The sequence below is a fragment of the Arachis duranensis genome, chromosome 10 (genome assembly GCF_000817695.3).
Source record: "Arachis duranensis cultivar V14167 chromosome 10, aradu.V14167.gnm2.J7QH, whole genome shotgun sequence".
NCBI lineage: Eukaryota > Viridiplantae > Streptophyta > Magnoliopsida > Fabales > Fabaceae > Arachis > Arachis duranensis.
The window spans coordinates 52,151,948-52,161,237 of record NC_029781.3 but is presented as its reverse complement, the minus strand read 5'-3'; positions in this window follow the sequence as shown (position 1 = coordinate 52,161,237).

The window sequence follows — 9,290 nt, the reverse complement described above, 5'->3', positions numbered from 1 at the left end:
GTCCGGACTTAAATATGGAGAACTAGTATAGGTAATTTTGAATTTTGGGAACAAAATTGATGAGTAATCACGTAAATCTTAAGGAGCAAAAATGGGGATTTAGTCAGTGATAGTGACATACTAAAGAGCTTCCCACTGACCTATACAAGGTTGAATCATTAAAATTCTTACTGCCAACAAATTTAACCTAAAGATAGCTTATCATAAGAGTTGGCATTTGAGTTGCACTACTCATACCAACTCGTGAAAGAAGCTTTTTAATATATCTGGCTTGAAACTATGCATTTGACCTCGATCTATTTTACACACTACTTCTATACCAAGAAAATAATTGAGCTCTCCAAAATCTTTTAAGGAGAAGGTTTTGTGTAGTTGATTAATCATGTCTTAGATCTTTATAAGATTAGTTATTGGTGTGGTTAATGTACTGGCTAAAGGAGCAATATTATATGGTACAATGACTTTAAAAATGTGATTTGAGTTGTGAGTGTGTGTTGTAGTTGTCGAGTGAGAATATGTGATATATTACTAGCCAAGACTAAAAAAAGTATAGCAGCTGGTATATGAGATTGTCTTGGTTTTTAGAGTTCTTTGTAAAAGGAGAGAAAAGAGAAGAGAAAGAAAAAATAATTTTATTAAAAATAATATTTCTGGAGATATAAATCTTATCAGAAAGTGATAGGCATTTATAGCCTTTAGAATTCAATACATAGCCAATAAAGAACACACTGCTGAGACTTAGCTTGTACTCAAACTTATGAGTGTTATAAGGTCTCAAGTATGGATAGCAAGAACTACCAGAAGTTCTTAAGAAATTATAATCAGGTTTAGGAGAAAAAAGTTTCTCAAAGGGTGATATATAATGTAATATAACTGTAGACAATCTATTTATGAAGTATGTGGCCGTTTGGAATACCTCATCCCAAAATGTAAAAGGCATAAATGCTATGGATAACATTGTCAATCTTATTTCAGTTCATGATTGAAGACATATTAGTCATTTCTATTTCTATTGTATTATATATTGTATTAACTAGAATATATCTAAAGTCACATGGCATTATTATTTAATTCAAATTCAATAATATATAAGACAACTAATATAATTCAAATTCAATAATATAAAAAGAAAAATTTACATGAATAAAATGAATTAGACTTAAAATTATACAAATGTCCTTAATTACATGCTTGTTTCTAATTTATATTTTTATGTAAATCAAATCAATTTAATTAAGTTTACGTTAAATACGTGTAAATCGAATTAACTTAATTTATATGTAATTAACTTAATTTAATTTATTATAATTAGAGTATATACATGTAATTTAAATCAATCTTATTTTAATTTTTTTGGTCATATGATGATGGAAGAGAAGTTTGAATTGAATTACAGTGGCGTTGGAACTTGGAACTTTTTTCCAAAGAATAGAATTTAGAGTATATATCTATTTTGGTCTTTAAAAAATTTTATATTGGACATTTTAGTCCTCAATTAAAATTAATTACTCGATTGGTCCCTAACAATTAATTCCGTCAACCACTTAAGTCCTTTACTCCGTTAACTCTAACAGAGGACAAAATGGTCCCTAACAACTCTAACAAGGGACAAAATGATCCTTGACCCCTTTATTCGAAAACGACACTGTTCTTCCCTAATTTTTATCATATCTCGCATAACCCTAACATTCATACTCTCCTTCTTCACATTCACAGTCTTCTTTTCCATCTTTTCCTTCCTCCTCTTTAACTCCTTGATTAAGCCATGGTGTAATTGTCACACGTGTCACACTGGTACACAAAATCGTGATTCACACTTTTCACAACTCCGTGCAGCTGACCAGCAAGTGCACTGGGTCGTCCAAATAATACCTTACATGAGTAAGGGTAGATCCCACAGAGATTGTCGGCTTGAAGCAAGCCATGATTATCTTGTAAATCTCAGTCATGCGGATTCAAATGGTTATGAAGCTTTAATAATTAAATGATAAATAAACATAAAATAAAGATAGAGATACTTATGTAATTCATTGGTGGGAATTTCAGATAAGCGTATGGAGATGTGTTATTCCTTCTAAATCTCTGCTTTCCTACTGTCTTCATTCAATCATTCATACTCCTTTCCATGGCAAGGTGTATGTTGGGGATCACCGTTGTCAGTGGCTACCTCCCGTCCTCTCAGTGAAAATGGTCCTCTACGGTTTCTGCACGGCTAATCAACTATCGGATTTCTCGTCTCAGATGAAAAATACCAGGCACAGCTACCGCATGGCTAATCAGCTGTCTGTTCTCACTTGTGTTGGAATAGGATCTAGTGATCCTTTTGCGTCTGTCACTACACCCAATAGTCATGAGTTTGAAGCTCGTCACAGTCGTCCCTTCCCAAATCCTACTCGGAATACCACAGACAAGGTTTAGACTTTTCGGATCTCAGGAATGCTGCCAATTGTTTCTAGCCTATACCACAAAAGTTCTAATCTCAGATTCAAATGCCCCATTATCAGAGGGGAAACAATGTGAATCGTTGATTAGAGTCCCAAGAGATATGCATTCAAGCTTGTTTTCATGTAGAACAGAAGTGTTTGTCAGGCACGCGTTCATAAGTGAGAATGGTGATAAGTGTCACTTGTTCATCACATTCATCATGTTCTTGTGTGTAAATGAATATCTTGGAATGAGAATAAGCTTGAATTGAATAGAAGAACAATAGTACTTTGCATTAATACTTGAGGAATAGCAGAGCTCCACACCTTAATCTATGAGGTGTAGAAACTCCACCGTTGAAAATACATAAGCGATAATGGTCCAGGCATGGCCAAATGGCCAGCCCCATAAAAGTATAAGATCGCATAAAACTGATCAAAGATCCCCAATACAATAGTAAAAGGTCCTATTTATACTAGACTAGTTACTAGGGTTTACAGAAATAAGTAAATAATGCAGAAATCCACTTCCGAGCCCACTTGGTGTGTGCTTGGGCTGAGCATTGAAGCTTTCATGTGTAGGGACTTTCCTTGGAGTTAAACGCCAGCTTTGATACCAGTTTGGGTGTTTAACTCCTGCTTGTAACTCAGTTCTGGCATTTAACGCCAGAATAGGGCAGGAAGTTGGCGTTTAAACGCCAGTTTGCGTCGTCAAAACTCAGGCAAAGTATGGACTATCATATATTTCTGGAAATCCCAGGATGTCTACTTTCCAACGCAATTGAGAGCGTGCCAATTGGGCTTCTGTAGTTCCAGAAAATCTATTTTGAGTGCAGGGAGGTCAGAATCCAACAGCATCTGTAGTCCTTTTTCAGCCTCTGAATCAGATTTTTGCTTAGGTCTCTCAATTTCAGCCAGAAAATACCTGAAATCACAGAAAAACACACAAACTCATAGTAAAGTCCAGAAATGTGAATTTTGCTTAAAACTAATAAAAATATACTAAAAAGTAGCTAGATCCTACTAAAAACTACCTAAAAACATTGCCAAAAAGCGTATAAATTATCCGCTCATCACAAAACCAAACATAAATTGTTGCTTGTCCCCAAGTAACTGAAAACAAAAAGCAATGCTTTTACCACACCAAACTTAAAAGGTTTGCTCGTCCTCGAGCAAAAGAAGAAAGAAAGAAGGGGAGGAAGATGAAAATGCAGGAGATGGAGGGTGGTAGTGAATTTGGCCAAGGGGGTATAAGGTGATTGTGATGTGTGAAAATGAAGGAGGGATGAGGGGTTTATATAGGAGTGGGAGGAGGGTTGGGTGCGTGTATTTTGGATTGGGTTTGGGAGGGAAAGGATTTTGAATTTTAGAGATATGGAGGTGATTGGTGAGGGTTATTTGGGGTAGAGAGATGGAGGTGATTGGTGAAGGGTATTTGGGGAAGAGTGTTATGAAAAGGTCTGAGAGAGAGAAGGAGAGAGAGAGAGAGAGAGAGAGAGAGAGAGAGAGAGAGAGAGAATGAGTTGAGGTTGGTGGGGATCCTGTGGGGTCCACAGATCCTGAGGGGTCAAGGACTTCTCATCCCTACTCCATTTAGGCACGTAAAATGCCCTTAAAGTGCAATTCTGGCATTAAACGCCAGGTGGCTGCCTGTTTATGGCGTTTAACGCCAGCTTGGTGTCCTGTTCTGGCGTTAAACGCCAGTCTGGTGCCCATTTCTGGCGTTAGACGCCCAGAATGGTGCCAGACTGGGCATTTAACGCCCATTCTACTACTCTTACTGGCGTTTAAACGGCAGTAAGTTCTTCCTCCAGGGTGTGCTATTTTTAATGCTATTTTTGAATTTGCTCTGATTTTTGCAGTTGTTTTTGTGACTCCACATGATCATCAACCTAAAAAAAACATAAAATAATAATGGAAATTTAACATAGATGAATAAAAATTGGGTTGCCTTCTAATAAGCGCTTCTTTAATGTCAATAGCTTGATAGTGGGCTCTCATGGAGCCTCACAGATAATCAGAGCATGGTTGTGGCCTCTCAACACTAAACTTAGAGTTTGGTTGTGGCCTCTCAACACCAAACTTAGAGTTTGGTTGTGGCCTCCCAACACCAAACTTAGAGTTTGAATGTGGGGGCTTTGTTTGACTCTGTATTGAGAGAAACTTTTCATACTTCTTCTCCATGTGTACAGAAGGAGAACCTTGAGTCTTGAATACAAGGTAGTCCTTATTCAATTGAAGAACCAACTCTCCTCTGTCAACATCAATCACAGATTTTGCTGTGGCTAGGAAAGGTCTGCCAATGATGATAGATTCATCCTTATCCTTCCCAGTGTCTTGGATTATGAAATCAGCAGGGATGTAAAGGCCTTCAACCTTCACTAGCACGTCCTCTACTAGTCCATAAGCCTGTTTCATTGATTTGTCTGCCATCTCTAGTGAGATTCTTGCAGCTTGTACCTCAAAGATTTTTAGTTTCTCCATTACAGAGAATGGCATGAGGTTAATACCTGACCCTAGGTCACACAGAGCCTTCTCAAAGGTCATGGTGCCTATGGTATAGGGTATTAAGAATTTACCAGGATCTTATTTCTTTTGAGGTAACGTTTGCTGAACCCAGGTATTCAGTTCATTAATGAGCAATGGAGGTTCATCCTCCCAAGTCTCATTACCAAATAGCTTGGCATTCAGCTTCATGATTGCTCCTAAATACTAGGTAACTTGCCCTTCAGCAATGTCTTCATCTTCTTTAGAAGATGAATAGTCATCAGAGCTCATGAATGGTAAAAGAAAATTCAATGGAATCCTTATGGTCTCTGTATGAGCCTCAGATTCCTTTGGTTCCTCATTGAGGTACTCCTTGATGGCCAGTAGACGTTTCATGAGGCCTTCCTAACTGGGAATCACTGCCTTTTCACTCTCTCCAGGTTCGGCCATGTTGGTCACGGTTATGGCCTTGCACTCTCTTTTGGGATTCTCTTCTGTATTGCTTGGGAGAGTGCTAGGAGGAGTTTCAGTAACCCTTTTACTCAGCTGACCCACTTATGCCTCAAAGTTTCTGATGGAGGACCTTGTTTCATTCATGAAACTGAGAGTGGACTTAGATAGATCAAAGACTATGTTTGCTAAGCTAGAGGGGCTCTGCTCAGAATTATCTGTCTGTTGCTGAGAGGATGATGGAAAAGGCTTGCTATTGCTAAACCTTCTTCTTCAACCATTATTACTGGAAAGCCATGTTGAGGCTTTTGTTGATCCTTCTATGAGAAATTTGGATGATTTCTCCATGAAGGATTATAGGTGTTGATATAGGCTTCACCCATGTAATTCACTTCTGCCATTGCAGGGTTCTCAAGATCATAAGCTTCTTCTTCAAAAGATGCTTCTTTAGTACTGTTGGATGCAGCTTGCAATCCATTCAGACTTTGAGAAATCATATTGACTTGCTGAGTCAACATTTTGTTCTGAGCCAATATGGCGTTCAGAGTATCAATTTCAAGAACTTCCTTCCTCTGAGGCGTTCCATTATTCACAGGATTCCTTTCAGAAGTGTACATGAACTGGTTATTTGCAACCATTTCAATAAGTTCCTGAGCTTTTGCAGGCGTTTTCTTCAGGTGAATAGATTCACCTGCAGAATGGTCCAATGACATCTTAGATAATTCAGACAGACCATCATAAAATATATCCAGGATGGTCCATTCTGAGAGCATATCAGAATGACACTTTTTGGTCAGTTGCTTGTATCTTTCCCAAGCTTCATAGAGGGATTCACCTTCTTTCTGCCTGAAGGTTTGAACATCCATTCTAAGCTTGCTAAGCTTTTGAGGAGATAAGAATTTGGCTAAAAAAGATGTGACCAACTTATCCCAAGAGTTCAGGCTATCTCTGGGTTGAGAGTCCAACCATACTCTAGCTCTGTCTCTTACAGCAAAACAGAAAAGCATAAGCTTGTAGACCTCAGGATCAACTCCATTGGTCTTAACAGTATCACAAATCTGTAAAAATTCAGTTAAGAACTGAAAAGGATCTTCTGATGGAAGTCCATAGAACTTGCAATTCTGTTGCATCAGAGAAACTAATTGAGGCTTAAGCTCAAAGTTGTTTGCTCCAATGAAAGAGATTGAGATGCTTCTTCCATGGAAGTTGGAAGTTGGTGTAGTAAAATCACCAAGCACCTTCCTTGCATTGTTATTATTGTTGGGTTCGGCTATTACTTCTTTTTCGAGATTCTCTGTAAGGTTTCCTCGGGATTGTTGTGATTTAGCTTCTCTTAGCTTCTTCTTTAGAGTCCTTTCAGGTTCAGGGTCAGCTTCAACAAGAATGTTCTTGTCCTTGCTCCTGCTCATATGAAAAAGAAGAGAACAGAGAAAGAAGAGGAATCCTCTATGTCACAGTATAGAGATTCCTTAATGTGAGTAGAAGAAGAGAAAAATAGAAGAATAATGTAGAGAAAAGAGATGAAGAATTCGAACACAGAGAGGGAGAGAGGGTTCGAATTATAAGAAAAAAAGAAGTGTTAGTAAATAAATAAATAGAAAAAGGAGAGAGGGAGAGAATTCGAATTTTAATTTTAAGAAAAGAAAATTATTTTTGTTTTTATTTTAATTTTAAGTTAGAATTCGAAATTAGAGGAAGAAGTAGAATAAAATTAAAATTTAAAACAATTAGTTAATTAAAAAGAATTTTGAAAAAGAAGTTAATGATTTTCAAAAATTAGAGAGAGAAGAAAGTAGTTAGATGGTTTTGAAAAAGATAAGAATTTTAAAATCAAACAAAAAGTTAAGTAGTTAATTGAAAAAGATTTGAAAATCAATTTTGAAAAGATAAGAAGTTAGAAAAGATTTTGAAATCAAATTTTTGAAAAAGATATGATTGAAATTTATTTTGAAAAAAATTAAATTTTTTAAAAACAGAATTAATGACTTGACTCACAAGAAATCAAAAGATATGATTCTAAAATTTAAAGTTTGAATCTTTTTTAACAAGAAAGTAACAAACTTGAAATTTTTAAATCAAAACATTAATTGTTATTATTAATTTCGAAAAAAATGAGGTGAAAATAGGAAAAAGATTTTGAAAAGTTTTGAAAATTTTTTTTAAAATTTTTGAAAAACAAAGGAAAAAAATGAAAAAGATTTGATTTTGAAAAAGATTTTGAAAAGATAAATTTTTGAAATTGAAATCTTGACTTGACTAACAAGAAACAGCTTATTTTAAAAAAATTTTGACTAAATCAACCCAAATATTTCGAAATTTATGAGTGAAATAAGAAAAAGATATTTTTTATTTTTTGAATTTAATGAGGAAAGAGAAAAACCACAAAATGACTCAACACATAAAAATTTTGGATTAAAACAAATGATGCATGCAAGAACACTATGAATGTCAAGATGAACACCAAGAACACTTTGAAGATCATGCTGAACATCAAGAACTTATTTTTGAAAAATTTTCAAGAAAAGAAAAACATGCAAGACACGAAACTTAGAGATTTTTCATGTTTAGACACTATGAATTCAAAAATGCATACGAAAAACAACAAAAGACACAAAACAAGAAAATATGAAGATCAAACAAGGAGACTCATTAAGAACAACTTGAAGATCATGAAGAATGCAATGCATGAATTTTCGAAAAATGCAAGAAAAATAGAAACATGCAATTGACACTAAACTTAAAATTTGACACTAGACTCAAATAAGAAACACAAAATTATTTTTGTTTTTATGATTTTATTAAATTTTTTTGTATTTTTTGAAAATTATTTTGAAAAAAACGAAAAAGAAGAAAAAATTTTGAAATATTTTTGAAAACTTTTTGAAAATAAAATAAAGGTTGAAAAAAAGAAGAAAATTACCTAATCTAAACAACAAGATGAACCGTATGTTGTCCAAACTCGAAAAATCTCCGGCAACGGCACCAAAAACTTGGTACACAAAATCGTGATTCACACTTTTCACAACTCCGTGCAGCTGACCAGCAAGTGCACTGGGTCGTCCAAGTAATACTTTACGTGAGTAAGGGTCGATCCCACGGAGATTGTCGGCTTGAAGTAAGCCATGGTCATCTTGTAAATCTCAGTCAGGCAGATTCAAATGGTTATAGAGTTTTGATAATTAAAAGATAAATAAACATAAAATAAAGATAGAGATAATTATGTAATTCATTGGTGGGAATTTCAGATAAGCGTATGGAGATGCGTTATTCCTTCTGAATCTCTGCTTTCCTACTGTCTTCATTCAATCATTCATACTCCTTTCCATGGCAAGCTGTATGTTGGGGATCACCATTGTCAATGGCTACCTCCCATCCTCTCAGTGAAAATGGTCCTCAATGGTTTCTGTATGGCTAATCAACTGTCGGATTTCTCGTCTCGGATGAAAAATACCAGGCACAGATACCGCATGGCTAATCAGCTGTCAATTCTTAATCGTGTCAGAATAAGATCCAATGATCCTTTTGCGCACTGCCACTGCGCCCCACAATCGCGAGTTTGAAGCTCGTCACAGTCATCCCTTTCCAGATCCTACTCGGAATACTACAGACAAGGTTTAGACTTTCCGGATCTCAAGAATGCTGCCAATTGTTTCTAGCCTATACCATGAAGATTCTAATCTCAGATTTAGATGCCCCATTGTCAGAGGGAAATAATGTGAATCGTTGATTAGAGACCTAAGAGATATGCATTCAAGCTTGTTTTCATGTTGAACGGAAGTGTTTGTCAGGCACGCGTTCATAAGTGAGAATGGTGATGAGTGTCACTTGATCATCACATTCATCATGTTCTTGTGTGTGGATGAATATCTTGGAATAATAATAAGCTTGAATTGAATAGAAGAACAATAGTACTTTGCATTAATGCTCGAG